The sequence below is a fragment of the Somniosus microcephalus genome, chromosome 33, assembly GCF_052327205.1.
Source record: "Somniosus microcephalus isolate GS21.2 chromosome 33, FLI_Smic_1.0, whole genome shotgun sequence".
Lineage (NCBI taxonomy): Eukaryota > Metazoa > Chordata > Chondrichthyes > Squaliformes > Somniosidae > Somniosus > Somniosus microcephalus.
In genome coordinates this window covers 7,063,959-7,082,570 of record NC_141019.1, presented here as the reverse complement: position 1 = coordinate 7,082,570, position 18,612 = coordinate 7,063,959, and positions in this window count along the sequence as shown.

Sequence of the window (18,612 nt, the reverse complement as noted above, 5' to 3'; positions counted from 1 at the left end):
TAACGTCTCATCCGAAAGACCTCCTTTAAGACCCTCCTTATAACCCACCCCTTTGACTGAGCTTTTAGCCAGCCCTCCCCCCTCCTAATGGGCCGTATTTTCCGATCGGAGGCCTCCAATCAGGAAAAAATCTACGCCCTTACCTGAGGGCTCCCGAGGTCCGGACACTTCCGCTCCTGGGCCTCTCCAACTCAAAATGTGCAGGGCCCACGTATCCCAGCGGCTCGCAAGTATCCCTGGGATCACATGGGCCATGGGGAGTCAATAGGAGAAGGGAAGCTCCCTTCATACACTTGACAGACAGACCAGTCAAAAGTATGAATGGAGAGCACCCCAAAAACACAGTAAAGCATTAAATAAAAAAAAATTTAAATCACATTTTTAAAATTAGTTCAAAATTACAATAAATCAAATATTTTAAACAAAAATTTAATTTTTAGAAAAAATTATTAAAGTTTTTTACGGGGCTAAAAATAAACTTACTTTTTTTAAAGTATTTTTAAATTAAAAATGAGTGAAATTTTTTTTTTTACTTTTTCAAATCTTATGCTGGTAAAAGCAGGCCTTACCAAGTGTGCGCAGATGCAAGCGTCGTCTGCATACTGTAATTCGACGACAAAGGGACGACCTTGGATCTGGACTGGAGGCAACGGAGGTTGAACAGTTTCCCGTTTGTTCTGTAAACTAGCTCCACTCCAGCTGGGAGCTTACTGAGGGTGAGATGGAGCATTGCAGCAAGGAAGATCGAGAAGAGTGTTGGTGCGATGACACAGCCTTGCTTGACCCCGGTTCGTACGTGAATTGGGTCTGTGGTAGAACCGTTGGTCAGGATGATGGCTTGCATGTCGTCATGAAGCAGGCGGAGGATGGTGACAAACTTTTGAGGGCAGACGAATTTGAGGAGGACACTCCATGATCCCTCATGGTTGACAGTGTCAAGGGCCTTTGTGAGGTCAAAGAAGGCCATGTACAGCGGTTGGTGCTGTTCCCTGCATTTCGCTTGTAATTGCCGCGCGGTGAAGATCATGTCCATTGTGCCCCTTAGTGGGCGGAATCCGCATTGTGACTCTGGGAGGAGCTCTTCAGCCACTGGGAGAAGGCGATTGAGGAGGATTCTTGCGATGAATTTCCCTGTGGCAGACAGCAGGGAAATTCCTCTGTAATTACCGCAATCGGACTTGTCACCTTTCTTGAAGATGGTCACAATTACGGCGTCTCTGAGATCCCCTGGCATGCTCTCCCCCTTCCAGATAAGAAAAATGAGTTCATGAATTCGCACCAGTAGTGCTTCTCCGCCATGCTTTAGCGCCTCGGCAGGGATTCCATTTGCTCCTGAGGCCTTATTGTCCTTCAGTTGTCCAAACCATCGTTAACACCTTTACTGAAGCGTACGAGAGCATGGGACTTACACTAAACATCCGTAAGACAAAGGTCCTCTACCAACCTGCCCCTGCCACACAGTACTGCCCCCCGATTATCAAAATCCATGACAAGGCCTTGGACAACGTGGACCACTTTCCATACCTTGGGAGCCTACTGTCAACAAGGGCAGATGTCGATGACGAAGTCCAACACCACCTTCAGTGTGCCAGTGCAGCCTTCGGTCGCCTGAGGAAGAGAGTGTTTGAAGACCAGGACCTCAAACCCGGCACCAAGCCCATGGTCTACAGGGCAGCAGTGATAACCGCCCTGCTGTATGCTTCAGAGACATGGACCATGTACAGCAGGCACCTCAAAGCACTGGAGAGGTACCACCAACGCTGCCTCCGCAAGATCCTGCAAATCCATTGGCAGGATAGACGCATGAACGTCAGTGTTCTCACTCAGGCCAACATCCCCAGCATCGAAGCTTTGACCACGCTCGATCAGCTCCAATGGACGGGTCACATCGTCCGCATACCCGATACGAGACTCCCAATACAAGCGCTCTACTCGGAGCTCCGACATGGCAAGAGAGCCCCAGGTGGGCAGAGGAAACGCTTCAAGGACACCCTCAAAGCCTCCTTGAAAAAGTGCAACATCCCCACCGACACCTGGGAATCCCTGGCCCAAGACCGCACAAAGTGGAGGAGAAGCATTCGGGAAGGCGCCGAACACCTCGAGTCTCTTCGCCGGGAGCAAGCGGAAGCGAAGCGCAAGGAGTGCACGTCAACCCAAGCACCCCACCCACCCGTCCCTTCAACCACCATCTGCCCCACCTGTGACAGAGACTGTAGGTCCCGCATTGGACTAATCAGTCACCTGAGAACTCATTTTTAGTGTGGAAGCAAGTCATCCTCGGTTCCGAGGGACTGCCTAAGAAGAAGAAGTTTTCTAAGGGTTTTCTGCGGGCGGAGGTTCCCCAGAAAGCGGAACTATCATCCCGCAGAGGCCCTTCTCCAAGGCAGGCGGCAGGCGTCCGATCTGTCAAGACCATTCTTGACAGATCGGAGATGACGGTTTTCAGTGCATTATCTCCTTCTTTGGCTCGGCGTCAAATTTTTGTCTGCATACGCCTCCGTGAAGGCCCGTGGCTCGATTCCCTACGTTAAAGGTGCCAAGTGATTGCAAGTTGCTGCTGTCACAGCTTTGCCATTGGAACACTTTCTGGGATGGCCTGTTCCAGGAACCGAAATCAGGCAAGTAGCAACACGGCCAGGGAACTGCAAGTGTTTGACTGTGAAAGCTGCTTCTGGATTCGAGCCCGGCTCCGAAGCCAAATGCGCCAAGCTGACATTGTTGATGCCGTTTGCATAGGCTGAAGTAATTAGTATGCGGGTGAAACTGAATCGATTATCTGGCCAATTCCCAGGCAACAAAGGTTGACCTTCACTGCCTGAAGAATCATTCAGATATAAAAAAAACAGAACTGTGTCCCTAAACCCACCTGACACCTTCGAAAATCTGCTCAATTGTTTTGCTCAGAATAAAACGCAGTGTGGGAACGCTGGTGAAACACATGATGAGCTTGAACAGCGAGCCTGAAGTAAACAGACAAGGAATAAATTCCACCGATCCCTCCCCCCCACCCCCGGCTAGTGATTACTTCAGGATATGCAAATGACACCAACATAGAGTCACAGAGTCATAGAGTAATACAGCACGGATAGAGGCCCTTCGGCCCATCGTGTCCGCGCTGGCCATCAAGCCCTGTCTAATCTAATCCCATATTCCAGCATTTGGCCCGTAGCCTTGTATGCTATGGCATTTCAAGTGCTCATCCAAATGCTTCTTAAATGTTGTGAGGGTCTCTGCCTCCACAACCCTTTCAGGCAGTGAGTTCCAGACTCCAACCACCCTCTGGGTGAAAAAGTTCTTTCTCAAATCCCCTCTAAACCTCCCGCCCTTTACCTTGAATCTATGCCCCCTAGTTATTGACCCCTCTACTAAGGGAAAAAGCTCCTCAGCATCCATCCTATCTATGCCCCTCATAATTTTGTACACCTCAATCATGTCCCCCCTCAGCCTCCTCTGCTCCAAGGAAAACAAACCCAATCTGCCCAGTCTCTCTTCATAGCTGAAGCGCTCCAGCCCTGGTAACATCCTGGTGAACCTCCTCTGCACCCTCTCTAACGCGATCACATCCTTCCTGTAGTGTGGCGACCAGAACTGCACACAGTATTCCAGCTGTGGCCTAACCAGTGTTTTATACAGCTCCATCATAATATCCTTGCTCTTATATTCAATGCCTCGGCTAATGAAGGCAAGTATCCCATATGCCTTTTTTACCGCCTTATCCACCTGTTCCGCCGCCTTCAGGGATCTGTGTACTTGCACACCCAGATCCCTCTGACCCTCCGTCTTGCCTAGGGTCTTTCCATTCATTGTGTATTCCCTTGCCTTGTTAGTCCCCCCAAAGTGCATCACCTCGCGCTTTTCCGGGTTAAATTCCATTTGCCACTGTTCCGCCCATCTGACCAACCCATCTATATCGTCCTGCAGACTGAGGCTACCCTCCTCGCTATTTACCACCCTACCAATTTTTGTATCATCCGCGAACTTACTGATCATACCTTTTACATTCATATCCAAGTCATTAATGTAGACCACAAACAGCAAGGGACCCAGCACCGATCCCTGTGGTACCCCACTGGCCACAGGCTTCCAGTCACAAAAACAACCTTCGACCATCACCCTCTGCCTTCTGCCACTAAGCCAGTTTTGTATCCAATGTGCCAAGGCACCCTGGATTCCATGGGCTCTTACCTTCTTGACCAGTCTCCTGTGCGGGACTTTATCGAAGGCCTTACTGAAATCCATGTATACCACATCCACTGCGTTACCCTCATTCACACACCTAGTCACCCCCTCAAAAAATTCAATCAAATTGGTCAGACATGATCTTCCCTTGACAAAGCCATGTTGACTATCCCTGATTAATCCTTGCCTCTCCAAGTGGAGACAAATTTTGTCCCTCAGAATTTTTTCCAATAATTTTCCTACCACTGATGTTAGGCTCACTGGCCTGTAGTTCCCCGGTTTTTCCCTACTACCCTTCTTGAATAATGGTACTACATTAGCGGTTCTCCAGTCCTCTGGCACATCCCCTGCGGCCAGAGAGGTCCTGAATATATGTGTTAGAGCCCCCGCAATCTCTTCCTTTGCCTCACACAGCAGCCTGGGATACATTTCATCCGGGCCTGGGGATTTATCCATTTTTAGGCCAGCTAAAACCGCCAATACCTCCTCCCTCTCGATGTTAATATGTTCGATCATATCACAGTCCCCCCGCCCTATTTCTATGTCTACATCGTCCTTCTCCATAGTGAAAACAGATGCAAAAAATTCATTTAGAACCCCTCCTACATCTTCCGGCTCCACACACAGATTGCCACTTTTGTCCCTAATGGGCCCTATTTTTTCCCTAGTTATCCTCTTACCCTTAATATACTTATAAAACATCTTCGGATTTTCCTTTATTTTGCTCGCCAGTGTTATTTCATGGCCCCTCCTTGATCTCCTAATTTCTTTTTTAAGTATCCCCCTGCACTTTTTGTACTCCTCTAGGGCTTCCTCCGCCTTTAGCCTTTTGTATCTACCAAACGCCCTCCTTTTTTTCCTAATCCATTCCCGTATATCCCCTGACATCCAAGGTTCCCTGTGGTTTTTGGAACCACTCTTGACCTTTACGGGAACATGTTGCCATTGTATGATCTCAATCTCCCTTCTGAAAGCCTCCCATTGCTCCGATGCGGATTTTCCTACAAGTAGCTGATCCCAGTCCATTTTAGCCAGATCCTGCCTTATCCTATTAAAATCGGCCTTCCCCCAATTTAGAACCTTTATTTCCGGCCCATCCCTGTCCTTTTCCATGACCACCTTAAATCTCACCATATTATGGTCACTGTCACCAAAGTGCTCACCTACTAGCACTTCTTCCACTTGGCCGGCCACATTCCCTAGAATTAGGTCCAGTACCGCCCCCTCTCTTGTAGGACTTTCTACATGCTGGCTCAAAAAGCTCTCCTGGATGCACTTTAAGAATTCTACACCCTCTGAGCCTTTCACACTCTGACTATCCCAGTTAATATTGAGGAAGTTGAAATCCCCCATTTTTATTACCCTATTATTTGCACATTTCTCTGAGATTTGCCTACATATCTGTTCCTCTATCTCCCCCTGACTGTTTGGAGGCCTATAGTACACTCCCAGCAAAGTGCTTGCCCCCTTTTTGTTTTTAAGCTCCACCCATATGGCCTCATTAGAGGACCCTGCTAATATATCATCCCTCCTTACTGCAGTAATTGACGCTTTAATTAATATTGCGACACCCCCTCCTCTTATACCTCCCCCTCTGTCTCGCCTGAAGATTCTGTACCCCGGAATATTGAGCTGCCAGTCTTGCCCCTCCCTCAACCATGTCTCCGTGATAGCAACAATATCATACTCCCATGTGTTTATCAACACCTTCAGTTCATCCACCTTATTTGCAAGACTCTTTGCATTAAAATAGATGCCATCCAGCCTTGCCCTTATATATTTGCCCTGTCTACCAAGCTGACTTGTTTTATTCTCTACAATTGGCAGCACATCACCCCCTATTTCAGCTCCCCTCTGTATCCCATCCCCCTGCCAAGTTAGTTTAAACCCCCCCCAACAGTGCTAGCAAACCTCCCCGCAAGGATATTTGTCCCGCTCTGGTTCAGGTGCAACCCGTCCGACTTGTACAAGTCCCACCTTCCCCAGAAGCAGGCCCAGTGATCCAGGAAAGTAAAACCCTCCCCCCTGCACCAACTCTTTAGCCACGCATTCATCTGCTCTATCCTCCCATCCCTATACTCACTAGCACTGGGAGTAATCCAGAGATTACAACCTTTGAGGTCCTGCTCTTTAATCTGTTACCTAGCTCCCTAAATTCTTGATGCAGGACCTCATCCCCCTTGCTTCCTATGCCGTTGGTCCCAATGTGGACCACGACCTCTGCCTGCTCACCCTCCCCCTTAAGAATGCCCTGTAGCCGTTCAGTGACATCCATGACCCTGGCCCCAGGGAGGCAACAAACCATCCTGGAGTCACGTTTGCGGCCACAGAAACGCCTATCTGTTCCCCTTACGATAGAATCCCCTACCACTATTGCTCTCCCACTCTTTTTCCTCCCTTTCTGAGCAGCAGAAGCGTCCCTGGTGCCAGGAAGCTGGCTGCTGCTGCCTTCCCCTGGTAAGTCATCCCCCTCAACAGTATCCAACTTGGTATACTTGTTTGAAAGGGGGATGTCCGCAGGGGTTCCCTGCACTTCCTGCCTGCCTCTGTTGCTCCGCCTGATGGTCACCCCCTGTGCAGCCCTACCCTGAGGCGTGAACAACTCGCTAAACGTGCTATCCACGACCCTCTCAGCATCGCGCATGCTCCACAACCCATCCACCTGCAGCTCGAGCGCCACAAGGCGGTCTACAAGTAGCTGCAGCTGGATGCATTTCCTGCACACATGGTCGCCAGGGACACTGGCAGCGTCCCTGACTTCCCACATGGAGCAAGAGGAGCAGAACACGGGTCTGAGCTCTCCTGCCATGACTTACTCCTTTAATTAATTTAAAAATTTATTCAATACCCCAGTTACAGGTTGGGTTAGCACATTTGTTTTTCAGGCCGGGCTCGATTCCAAGGAGCAATCAGGCGAGCCTGACCTGAAATGTCACCGTGTGTGCTGGCCGAGCTGAGCTCAGACTTCTCCCACTCCTCACCTGCTTCACTTGGAACCTTTCCCCGGTGTTTCGATCTCGTGCACAGATGGCACCGTCAGTGCCAGCGGGGCTCAGTGGGTGGCACTCTCACCTCTAAGTGAGAAGGTCGTGGCTTCATAGTCCCACTCCAGAGACTTGAGTACTGAGGGAGCGCCGCACTGTCGGAGGGGCAGTACTGAGGGAGTGCTGCACTGTCGGAGGGTCAGTACTGAGGGAGTGCTGCACTGTCGAAGGGGCAGTACTGAGGGAGTGCTGCACTGTCGGAGGGTCAGTACTGAGGGAGTGCTGCACTGTCGAAGGGGCAGTACTGAGGGAGTGCTGCACTGTCGGAGGGGCAGTACTGAGGGAGCGCCGCACTGTCGGAGAGTCAGTACTGAGGGAGCGCCGCACTGTCGGAGGGGCAGTACTGAGGGAGCGCCGCACTGTCGGAGGGGCAGTACTGAGGGAGCGCTGCACTGTCGGAGGGGCAGTACTGAGGGAGCGCCGCACTGTCGGAGGGTCAGTACTGAGGGAGCGCCGCACTGTCGGAGGGGCAGTACTGAGGGAGCGCCGCACTGTCAGAGGGGCAGTACTGAGGGAGCGCCGCACTGTCGGAGGGGCAGTACTGAGGGAGCGCCGCACTGTCAGAGGGGCAGTACTGAGGGAGCGCCGCACTGTCGGAGGGGCAGTACTGAGGGAGCGCTGCACTGTTGGAGGGGCAGTACTGAGGGAGCGCTGCACTGTCGGAGGGGCAGTACTGAGGGAGCGCCGCACTGTCGGAGGGGCAGTACTGAGGGAGCGCCGCACTGTCGGAGGGGCAGTACTGAGGGAGCGCTGCACTGTCGGAGGGGCAGTACTGAGGGAGCGCCGCACTGTCTGAGGGGCAGTACTGAGGGAGTGCCGCACTGTCGGAGGAGCAGTACTGAGGGAGTGCCGCACTGTCGGAGGGTCAGTACTGAGGGAGTGCCGCACTGTCGGAGGGTCAGTACTGAGGGAGCGCCGCACTGTCGGAGGGTCAGTACTGAGGGAGTGCCGCACTGTCGGAGGAGCAGTACTGAGGGAGTGCCGCACTGTCGGAGGGTCAGTACTGAGGGAGCGCCGCACTGTCGGAGGGGCAGTACTGAGGGAGCGCTGCACTGTCGGAGGGGCAGTACTGAGGGAGCGCTGCACTGTCGGAGGGGCAGTACTGAGGGAGCGCCGCACTGTCGGAGGGGCAGTACTGAGGGAGTGACGCACTGTCGGAGGGGCAGTACTGAGGGAGCGCTGCACTGTCGGAGGGGCAGTACTGAGGGAGCGCTGCACTGTCGGAGGGGCAGTACTGAGGGAGTGACGCACTGTCGGAGGGGCAGTACTGAGGGAGCGCCGCACTGTCGGAGGGGCAGTACTGAGGGAGCGCCGCACTGTCGGAGGGGCAGTACTGAGGGAGCGCCGCACTGTCGGAGGGGCAGTACTGAGGGAGCGCCGCACTGTCGGAGGGGCAGTACTGAGGGAGCGCCGCACTGTCGGAGGGGCAGTACTGAGGGAGCGCCGCACTGTCGGAGGGGCAGTACTGAGGGAGCGCCGCACTGTCGGAGGGGCAGTACTGAGGGAGCGCCGCACTGTCGGAGGGGCAGTACTGAGGGAGCGCTGCACTGTCGGAGGGGCAGGACTGAGGGAGCGCTGCACTGTCGGAGGGGCAGTACTGAGGGAGTGACGCACTGTCGGAGGGGCAGTACTGAGGGAGCGCTGCACTGTCGGAGGGGCAGTACTGAGGGAGCGCTGCACTGTCGGAGGGGCAGTACTGAGGGAGTGACGCACTGTCGGAGGGGCAGTACTGAGGGAGCGCCGCACTGTCGGAGGGGCAGTACTGAGGGAGCGCCGCACTGTCGGAGGGGCAGTACTGAGGGAGCGCCGCACTGTCGGAGGGGCAGTACTGAGGGAGCGCCGCACTGTCGGAGGGGCAGTACTGAGGGAGTGCCGCACTGTCGGAGGGGCAGTACTGAGGGAGCGCCGCACTGTCGGAGGGGCAGTACTGAGGGAGCGCTGCACTGTCGGAGGGGCAGTACTGAGGGAGCGCTGCACTGTCGGAGGGGCAGTACTGAGGGAGCGCTGCACTGTCGGAGGGGCAGTACTGAGGGAGTGACGCACTGTCGGAGGGGCAGTACTGAGGGAGCGCCGCACTGTCGGAGGGGCAGTACTGAGGGAGCGCCGCACTGTCGGAGGGGCAGTACTGAGGGAGCGCCGCACTGTCGGAGGGGCAGTACTGAGGGAGCGCCGCACTGTCGGAGGGGCAGTACTGAGGGAGTGCCGCACTGTCGGAGGGGCAGTACTGAGGGAGCGCCGCACTGTCGGAGGGGCAGTGCTGAGGGAGCGCTGCACTGTCGGAGGGTCAGTGCTGAGGGAGCGCTGCACTGTCGGAGGGTCAGTGCTGAGGGAGTGCTGCACTGTCGGAGGGGCAGTACTGAGGGAGCGCCGCACTGTCGGAGGGGCAGTACTGAGGGAGCGCCGCACTGTCGGAGGGGCAGTGCTGAGGGAGCGCTGCACTGTCGGAGGGGCAGTACTGAGGGAGCGCCGCACTGTCGGAGGGGCAGTACTGAGGGAGCGCCGCACTGTCGGAGGGGCAGTACTGAGGGAGCGCCGCACTGTCGGAGGGGCAGTACTGAGGGAGCGCCGCACTGTCGGAGGAGCAGTACTGAGGGAGCGCCGCACTGTCGGAGGGGCAGTACTGAGGGAGCGCCGCACTGTCGGAGGGGCAGTACTGAGGGAGCGCCGCACTGTCGGAGGGGCAGTACTGAGGGAGCGCCGCACTGTCGGAGGGGCAGTACTGAGGGAGCGCCGCACTGTCGGAGGGGCAGTACTGAGGAAGCGCCGCACTGTCGGAGGGGCAGTACTGAGGGAGCGCCGCACTGTCGGAGGGGCAGTACTGAGGGAGTGCTGCACTGTCGGAGGGGCAGTACTGAGGGAGCGCTGCACTTTCGGAAGGTCAGTGCTGAGGGAGTGCCGCACCGTCGGAGGGGCAGTACTGAGGGAGTGCTGCACTGTCGGAGGGGCAGTACTGAGGGAGCGCTGCACTGTCGCAGGGGCAGTGCTGAGGGAGTGCCGCACTGTTGGAGGGGCAGTACTGAGGGAGTGCTGCACTGTCGGAGGGGCAGTACTGAGGGAGCGCTGCACTGTCGGAGGGGCAGTGCTGAGGGAGTGCCGCACTGTTGGAGGGGCAGTACTGAGGGAGTGCTGCACTGTCGGAGGGGCAGTACTGAGGGAGCGCTGCACTGTCGGAGGGTCAGTGCTGAGGGAGTGCTGCACTGCCGGAGGTGCCGTCTTTCAGCTGAGACATTAAACCGAGGCCCCGTCTGCTCTCTCATGTGGACGTAAAAGATCCAATGGCGCTATTTTGCCAATATTTATCCCTCAATCATTATCACATTGTTACTTGTGGGAGCTTGCTGTGCGCAAATTGGCTGCCGTGTTTCCCACATTACAACAGTGACTACACTTCAAAAGTACTTCATTGGTTGTAAATTGCTTTGAGACGTCCGGTGGTCGTGAAATGCGCTATAGAAATGCAAGTCTTTCTTTTTTTCTTTTTGTTGCCCAGCTCTTGCTGTATACGAACATGGACTGCTTCATTATATGAGGAATTGAGATTGGAGCTGAACATACTACAATCATCAGTGAACATCCCCACTTCTGACCTTATGATGAAGGGAAGATCATTGATGAAGCAGCTGAAGATGGTTGGGCCTCGGACACTGCCCTGAGGAACTCCTGCAGCGATGTCCTGGGGCTGTGATGATTGGCCTCCAACAAGCACAACCATCTTCCTTTGCACTAGGTATGACTCCAGCCAGTGGAGCGTTTTACCCCTGATTCACATTGATTTCAATTTTATTAGGCCTTCTTGATGCCACACTCGGCCAAATGCTGCCTTGATGTCAAGGGCAGTCACTCTCACCTCACCTCTGGAATTCAGCTCTTTTCTCCATGTTTGGACCAAGGTTGTAATGAGGTCTGGAGCCAAGTGGTCCTGGTGGAACCCAAACTGAGCATCGGTGAGAAGGTTATTGGTGAATAAGTGCCGCTTGATAGCACTGTCGACGACACCTTCCATCACTGTGCTGATGATTGAGAGTAGACTGATGGGACGGTAATTGGCTGCATTGGATTTATCCTGCTTTTTGTGGACAGGACATACCTGGACAGTTTTCCACATTGTCGGGTAGATGCCAGTGTTGTAACTGTACTGGAATAGCTTGGCTAGAGGTGTGGCTAGTTCTGGAGCACAAGTCTTCAGCACAATAGCCGGGATGTTGTCGGGGCCCATAGCCTTTGCTGTGTTCAGTGCGCTCAGCCATTTCTTGATATCACGTGGAGTGAATCGAATTGGCTGAAGACTGGCTTCTGTGATGGTGGGGACCTCAGGAGGAGGCCGATATGGATCATCCACTCAGTACTTCTGGCTGAAGATGGTTGCAAACGCTTCAGCCTTGCCTTTTGCACTCACTTTCAAAATCATGATGGGTCTGGACAGGGTAGATAGACAGAAACTGTTCCCATTGGCGGAAGGGTCGAGAACCAGAGGACACAGATTCAAGGTGATTGGCAGAAGGTCCGAAGGCGACATGAGGGAAAACCTTCTTACTCAGCGAGTGGTTAGGATCTGGAATTCACTGCCTGAGAGGGTGGTGGAGGCAGATTCAATCATGGCTTTCAAAAGGGAATTGGATTATTACCTGAAGGAAAAACATTTGCAGGGCTATGGGGAAAGGGCAAGGGAGTGGGACTAGCTGAGGTGCTCTTGCAGAGAGCCGGCATGGGCTCAACGGGCCGAATGGCCTCCTTCTGTGCTGTAACCATTCTATGATTCTATGATTCTCCGTGCTGGGCTCCACCATCATTGAGGATGGGGATGTTCATGGAGCCTCCTCCTCCCATTAGGTGTTCTCCCAACTTTGACCAGTCTTCAGATGTTCGTGAGGAGGACTTTGTAGGATCGACTGGCCTGGGTGTGCCTTAGTCATGTCCTGATTCGATGCCTAGGTTGCAGCCGAGTGGTCCATCCGGTTATTTTCTTCTTTTATTTTCCAATGGATTGATACACCTGAGCGGCTTGCACCGAGGGCAGTTAAGAGTCAACCACATTGCTGTGGGTCTGGAGTCACATATAGGCCAGACCGGGTAAGGACGGCAGATTTCCTTCCCTAAAGGACATTAGTGAACCCGATGGGTTTTTACAAAAATCCGACAGCTTCATGGTCACCATCACTGATACTAGCTTATTATTTGTTTTAAATTAATTTGAATTCTCAAGGTGGAATTTGAACTCACGTTCCCTGGATTATCAGTAACATAACCACTACACTATCGCTTCCTGAATTCTGACTTCTGCTAACAACCTTTTGCTGGTGCTAGACTGATTTTGTCTACCTTCTAAATAGTTTGACTGCAGACATGGGCGGTCTCATGGGGCTGCTTTTGGGAGTGGAGAAGGAGGGGGAGAAGCTAGCAAGACAGGAGAGAGCAGGAGCAGCTGGGAGAAGAGGGAGGAGGTGGAGGAGGTCACTGCGCAGGAGGCCACACCCACAGGAAGCGCTTTCTCCGACCTGAACTTAACTAAGGAGGCTGTCACCGAGCGATCTCACACCAGGGCATGGCCAGCACAGCCAGGGGCAGTCAGGGTCACCGTGGCCTTCAACTTCCAGGTGGACATGTTGTAAACATTTGCCCGTTTGGAAGACTGCATATCTGACCCGACTACGGGTGCAGTTCTCCTGCGCATTGAGATGGGAGAGACCCGGTTCATCTTGAGTGCACAGCGGTTGCACAGACTCCAGTTATAATGCCAGTGAGTTCTTCACCGATTCCATAGCTGATTCCGATTCCTGGATGGGCGCCTACTGTGGGTTCCCATTTGTGCTGGCATACCCACATCAGATCAGATCAGATTCACGTATTTCAAGGGAAAGTGAGAACTGGAATTTCCACTCAGCATACAGCTTTAAAAAGAAAGAACGACTTGCATTTCTATAGCGCCTTTCATGACCACCGGACGTCTCAAAGCGCTTTACAGCCAAGGAAGTACTTTTGGAGTGTAGTCACTGTTGTAATGTGGGATACGCGGCAGCCAATTTGTGCACAGCAAGCTCCCACAAACAGCAATGTGATAATGACCAGATAATCTGTTTTTGTTATGTTGGTTGAGGGATAAATATTGGCCCCAGGACACCGGGGAGAACTCCCCTGCTCTTCTTCGAAATAGTGCCATGGGATCTTTTACGTCCACCTGAGAGGGCAGACGGGGCCTCGGTTTAACGTCTCATCCGAAAGACGGCACCTCCGACAATGCGGCACTCCCTCAGTACTGCACTGGAGTGTCAGCCTAGATTTGTGTGCTCAAGTCTCTGGAGTGGGACTGTGAACACACAACCTTCTGACTCAGAGGCGAGTGTGCTACCCACTGAGCCACGGTTGAGATAATATATCAAATTGTTATTTCAGACATTTGAGCCATTGGACTGGGAATTTCCTCAGAGTTGCTCCTGCTCCTTCTAAGCAATTCTCTGGAAACTCTGCGTAAACGGGGTTTTCCGCTGCATAGTGGGAGCAGTTCCAAGGAAATTCCCGGCCAGTTTCGAGTTTTTTGCCCTCGTGGTATGACACTTCTGAAGCCACAATTTCAACGTGACCCCTTTGAACAATTACAGATGTGCCCTAGGCCAATCATGTCGATGGATTGTCAACGGTATTCTTACTGAGAGATTGAGGTGACCAGCCAAGGCCCATGTGCAGGACACAACCCAGATTGGAAAAAGTGGGAGAGAACGTGAGGTGAGTGAAGAATGAATGGGTAGGTGACGACAAGCCTGGGTTATAAAACAAGATGAGGGGAAGACTGAGGGAGGTACGTTTTGAGGTCCGAGAAAGGAATGAGTTTGAGTGGGAGATGGTGCGATGTGTCTTGATTGAGGAAAGAGAGCATGGCCTAGAAATTCAGTATAGCCACGTTTGGGGTGCTACAGTCGGGCGGCCGCTAAAGTTTGCGCCCGGCGCAACTTCGCGCCACCTTCGCCGATATTCAGTCGCATCACCCCAAGAGGTTGCTGCTGCGCTAAAGCAGGCGATGCACGACTATCATTAGGCGCTAAGCCGGCGATCCGGGGTGCTAACACCGAGGACGGGCGCAGCGCAGGTGCGGCGAGTTGCTCAATGAAGGCAGACACTCTAGCGCCGGTCAGCTCTTAAAGGGGAAGGGTCGACTTGTTTGGCTGCCATGCCCTGCACACTGCAGCCCTGAAGCAAGGCCTGACCATTGCCGGTTCATCAGTTCTACGCCCTCAACCATGGGGAAGCCCGCTATTCTTCCAAAGCCGATTGCACGCTCTTGCTGCTTGTCCAGGGTCATGGGGAAGGAGATGTACTGACGTCTCCTTCTGAAAAGGGCATTGTTCACCTGGCGGATGCAGCAATGTACCGCGAACTGGGAGATATTGGCAATGTCCCCAGTAGCGGATTGGAAGGAGCCAGTGGCATCGAAGTTGAGAGCCACCGTCACCTTCACTGCCACTGACAGAGACGTCCTGCTCCTCAGCTGTGGCTGCAGATCTCTGTGAAGCAGGTGGCAGATCTCAGTGACCACCTCCCTTCTGAATCGCATCCTCCGAACACACTGCTCCTCAGACATGTTCAGATATGAGAACTGCTGGCGGTATACCCTGGGTGGGTAAGGCCTCCTGTGCTGACGCCTGTTGGCCAATCTCCGTCTGGCCATGACTGGCACTCTCTCACGGCGTCTCTGATCCCTTTGAATGCAATGCAGAAAGCCAACGTTTCCACCCATTGCAGCCCCCATTATATGTGGCGACTCAAGGCTATGGCACTGAAAGTGAAATCCAAGTGCAAAGCTCTGGCCTGAAGCCACAAGTACCTGTGCAAGCGCTGAGTCAAAGCAGAAAGCTCTCTGCCTTTGTCTCTCTCCAAATATCCGTCTCTCACACAGAGGGATTGGCACAAAATGGCTGCCACTTATACTGCAGGAGGAGTCCCCTTTAAATAGCGCCCCCCGCGCCTCGCAGCGACTGGGAACCGTTCCCCTCTACCAGTCGCTGGGGGCACCAGGCGCAAAGAAGGGCGGCGCCACTGAATTTCCGGTTCGGGGCGCACAGAGGGCGTTGCACGATGAAATGACGTCAGGATCTGCGCGCGCAGCTGAGCGCGTGCAAAGGCTTTGCGCCGCCGCTAAATCTTTACTGAAGTTGGGGAGAGGCGCAGATCGTGCTGCGCCCGGCCGCTAGCCGCCTAGCACCCCACATCTCCTCCTCCTAAGGCGCTAGCGGCTGGCGCAAACAACTGAATTTCTAGGCCCATGTGTCTTCATGTTGAAAAATGGTTGAGAAATCAGAGGGAGAGGTACAGCACGCGTCACAATGTAGGACCTACAACAACAACAACTTGGTTTTAGATAGCGCCTTTAATGTAGTAAAACATCCCAAGGTGCTTCACAGGAGCGTTATCAGGCCAAATTTGACACCGAGCCACATAAGGAGATATTAGGACAGAAGAGGTAGGTTTTAAGGAGCGTCCTATAGGAGGAGAGAGAGTGGAGAGGTTTAGGGAGGGAATTCCAGAGCTCGGGGACTTGGCAGCTAAAGGCACGGCCGCCAATGGTGGGGCGATTAAAATTGGGGATGTGCAGGAGGCCAGAATTGGAGGAGCGCAGAGATCTCGGAGGGTCATACAGAAGAGGGAACAAGGAGAAGCGCAGAGTAATCAGTTGGACAAATGACTGGAGCTCTCAGACTCTCCTGGCCCTGCTCCAAACTGTAAGTTTAGCATCCTGACTCTCTGTGATTGCAACTTCTATTACAAGTGCCTGAAACTAATGGTAACCCAACACTGATTTAATTTTAGACATCCCCTATTATTACCCACTCATCGGAGAAAAGTAATGATGAGTTGTAACTCTCTGTTACCCTGTGCCAGCCGCCAAACACTGAGAATGACCGGAGTTTCTTTCAGATGTGGCATCCCTACAGAGGGTTTGGCGCAGGACTAAGGAACAGGCAGATTATTTATGAGGCAATTTGGGTTTCTTTCCTCGGCATCACAGAAAACATGACATCCAATTATGTTCTCTTTTGACTACATGTTATTTCTTCCTGTTAATTTTCTCCCATCAGTTTTCCGCCTTCCTTTCCCGAAGATGCTGAGCTTCCTGGTCCTACGCCTTTGGTACGCCTGGGAGCAGCAAATACGGGGAAATCGGACCGGTTCCTTCATGGGTGTGCGTTCCTCGCTGTCTGATTTCCCCGCATTCGCTGGGCCTAGATGATCCAATAACCCCCCAAGGAAACTCTACCCTACTGGCTCATTGCTGGGGTACACTTTCCAAAGGTGCGAGCTTCTGTCCAGCGCCTTGCCCAAGTTGGCATTATTTATCAGTGAGGATTGACAGGCAATTTGATCGACGCACCCCCTGACCTCAGCCAATATCAACACGCATGCACTTTGCTGCAGGGCTCAGTGGTTAGTGATGTGGCGGGGGGCGGCGCGGGTAGGGAGAATTAGTCTGGTTACTATACGTAGCCACACCATTAATATATGATGAACGAACTCTACACTCTGCAGCCAGATCAATTCTCCTCCCCCTCCCCGCCTCCAGGGCTGGAAACCTTGGCTGGCTTTCCCTTTCCTAACCCAATTGCTGAGGTCAATGGTAGCCCCACAACCAACGTCCTGGCTGAGAGCTGCTAACTCCCCACAGATCACGGGCTCGATTTTCACTCTCTTCTCCTGGTGTTAATGGGAAGGTAACTGCCTCAGAATGGATTCTGTTAACACCGGCGACACGGGTGGAGTCCATTTTGAAAGGGGCCTAACATCGGGCGTCCAAAACGGCTGCCTGTTTCAAGCAGTTGGTCCCTTTTAATATGGAAGTTGTGGTCCTCATAGAATCATAGAAATTTAAAGCACAGAAGGAGGCCGACAAAGAGCTATCCAGGCTAATCCCACTTTCCAGCACTTGGTCCGTAGCCTTGTTGGTTACGGCACTTCAAGTGCATGTCCAAGTACTTTTTGTGTGGAGATGCCGGAGTTGGACTGGGGTGGACAAATGTAAGAAGTCACACAACACCAGGTTATAGTCCAACAGCTTTATTTGAAATCACAAGTTTTCGGAGCGCTGCTCCTTCTTCAGGTGAAGTGGAGAAATGCATAAAGACACAGCTTATATAGTCAGAGAATCATGTCAGATGTTTACAGGTAACCTTTCCAACTGCCATTTATCACACCTCGGCAGAGAGATAATCACAGCAATCAAAGGTGTGAATGGTGTCCAAACAGGTCAGTCAGGGAAACATTACATCAAACATTACACAACAATGAGGTGGGGTCACAAGGGGTCAAATATTGCAGATGCTGGGGTCTGTATGAAAAACAAAAAAACAGACAAAAAACATTTTTTTTGGCTGGAAATCACAGCAGGTCCGGCCGCATCTGTGTAGAGGGAACAAGCCAATGTCGACTCGAGTCTGGATGACCCTGCGTCAGGTGGGGTTACATGTAGCGTGACATGAACCCAAGATCTCGGTTGAGACCGTCCTCATGGGTGCGGAACTTGGCTATCAGTTTCTGCTCGACGATTTTGCGTTGTCGTGTGTCTCGAAGGCCGCCTTGGAGAATGCTTACCCGAAGATCGGAGGCTGAGTCCTTTCGGGATCTTGTCTGCTTTTGATGTTCAAGCTGGGAGGCACGGCCTCTCACTAGAAGCAGCTAATGGCGGAGCTATCCGGACCTTCGGCAAACGGCGGGTCCAGGTGTGCTTCGGCGGCCAGCGATTTGTTTGGGAATTTGTTACGGCCAGGGTTTCACAAGCCATCCTCGGTGCGGATTTCCTGTGCGCCAACGGCCTCCTGGTCGATGTGAGGAACCGACGGCTGATCAACGCGGCCACGTTTCACTCCATTCCTTGCCACCGTGGTACCACCATGTCGCGCACCGTCTCCTGCGCTTTCCCAACTCCGGGCGAGTTCACTCGCCTGCTTGGTGAATTTCCGGACCTGACCAGACCTACGTTCTCCTCTACGGCCATGAAGCATGGTGTGGAACACCACATCACGACCACCGGCCCCCCGGTCCACGCGCGGGCCCGGCGCCTCGAACCTGGCAAGCTGGCGGTCGCGAAGGTGGAGTTCGCTACGATGGAACGCCTGGGGATTATTCGCCGGTCCAATAGTCCCTGGTCTTCGCCTCTCCACATAGTACCGAAACCTGGCGGCGGATGGCAGCCATGCGGCGACTATCGGCGACTTAACGACGCTACCACTCCTGATCGATACCCGATCCCCCACATTCAGGATTTCTCTGCCCATTTGGCTGGGAACACCGTGTTTTCCAAGGTGGATCTGGTCCGAGGCTACCACCAGGTCCCGGTACACCCGCAGGATGCGCAGAAGACCGCAGTCATCACCCCATTTGGCCTTTTTGTATTTCTGAGGATGCC